We start from the raw sequence: 2,062 nt of genomic DNA, 5'->3' as shown, positions 1-2,062 counted from the left end.
ATGTACCTAGCTTGCAGGCAGTGAGAACCAGGATAACATCAACAAGTACATAGGCAGAAAGGTCAGTAGTTCACAAAGGAACTAGATCCATCAGTAACTAAGCTAACAAGAAATAGTAGTGTTTATACATGTAACAAGATGAAGTTGCTAATATTTGCATATGTAATGTTTGCCTTGCATGCAATTGTGTATTTGATGTATCCCAAATGATTTTTCAGGGACTGAAAATTTTTGGCTCCAGAGAGGAATGTAGCCCAAAGATGCTAAGACCCAGGAACACCAAAGTTTTGGATACTGATGCTAAATCTCTAATGAGATCACAGAGATTTGGGGAAAACTATCTTGGAAGATAGAGAATCCCTAGAGAAAACTATTAACAGAATTCTTTTTTTTTTACAAGTAAAACACATTTATTTGAACATAGATAAATCCACAGAGGACCCTGCACCTCTCTCTAAAGTCCTGGCCCACATTCACTCATTGGGGAGGGCATAGATGATGGGGTTCCACTGGAAGTTTTACAATCACAGCTTTTCTTGAGGAATTTACACACTATTGGGATTCCAAGCCATTCTGTAGAACCAGGTCACCCTGGCCACTCATCTGACTTGTCTTTCTGAGGGATAATCTAATTATATGTTAAGCTACTATCACCACACAAAAATGACAGCTTAAGAGCAGGAGACTACCGAGACAAGGGAGAAGAGGGAAAATCAACATTCTGGGTTTGGCAGCTCTTTTTGGGTCCCAGCTTGGGGCAATACCACCAAGACCTTACAAGGAGTTGTGCTTACAGGCATGGGTAAGCGTGTTTGGGCATGTTCTGTGGCCCAAGGAACAACTCGCTTGACAAATGAGATAAAAGGATTCTGTCATTCTAAGGAGCATAGAAAGTAAACTCCAGGAGGGCAGGGACCATCCTGCTTTTGTCTTTAGTTAGCACAGTGCCTGGCAAAGAGGAAGCTGGGTGATGCTTTAGGAATCATGCTATGATTCCCGCCCGAGCGCCAACCTGCCCTGCTCTGCCACTATGATCAAGATCTGGGGAACTTGCCTTCCCTCAGTCCCAGCTGCCACCCTCGGCCCAAGACTGGGATCCCAAACCTCTCCTGGGGAACCACGTGCTTGAAGAACTTAGCAGGCCAACAAGTGGAAGACTCAGAAAAGAACAAACACCAGACGCCAAAGAGGACTCCTGTGGGCTCTAGAATGATGAGTCCCATCAAACACCATTCATTCATGGGACCCACCATTACCCCTTAACAGAATTCTGAGGATAAATGCTCAGGAGAGTTCTGTTTGGTGGTCCCAGTTGCATTAATAAAAGGCTTTCCTCTCAAGTTTGGGGGCACTGGGTAAGGAGGAGGAAAGGTGAAAACATTGTACCAGTGCACTCTATCATGCTGGAAAGGCTCTAAGAGTGGTCCATGGGACAGACAAACCTGTCAGCTGCCTATTGGTGACAAATTTTACCCCAAGCATGTGAAGACTTCCCCTGGTGGAATGGGTGGATGAAAGCAATTTTTTATGATGGACCATTAAGGCAGTGGAAGCAAGCACTGTGGAGCATTTAGAGCTTGGTCAGACAACAAAGATGCCAAGGTCATCCATTGCAACCTGGGTCATTGCCAATCATCTTGATTTTTATCTAGCCACTGGACTTCGATGACTCTGGAAGAGAGAGTGAGGCTGACAAATTTGTACAACACATCATTTAAAACCAATTCACACACAAGTTGAGACATCACCCATTGTCCACTAGTTTAATTATCTAACTTTTATTATTTTACTGTCTTACTATTTTATCTACCTTGAAGTCCTATTGCAATAGGCAACTAAGAAAGCAGCAGGTGCAAATACACTGAGAGCTGTAGCCACAACCCTGCCCATAGGTGGCCTAGGAATAGGGTCTTCTCATTGAATTTAAGAAGTAGTGGAAGTAAGCAGCCTACAGGGTATCTGAGCAGCGTTTTTTTAATTGTAAACTTAAATACAAAATAAGAAAAGGAAAAAAAAAAGCATTGCCATGTCACAGAAGAACATAAGAGAGGATTCAAAATAT

This window comes from Trichosurus vulpecula, chromosome 5 (assembly GCF_011100635.1).
Source record: "Trichosurus vulpecula isolate mTriVul1 chromosome 5, mTriVul1.pri, whole genome shotgun sequence".
Taxonomy (NCBI): domain Eukaryota; kingdom Metazoa; phylum Chordata; class Mammalia; order Diprotodontia; family Phalangeridae; genus Trichosurus; species Trichosurus vulpecula.
The sequence above is the reverse complement of the archived record's forward strand: the minus strand, read 5'-3'. Positions refer to the sequence as shown.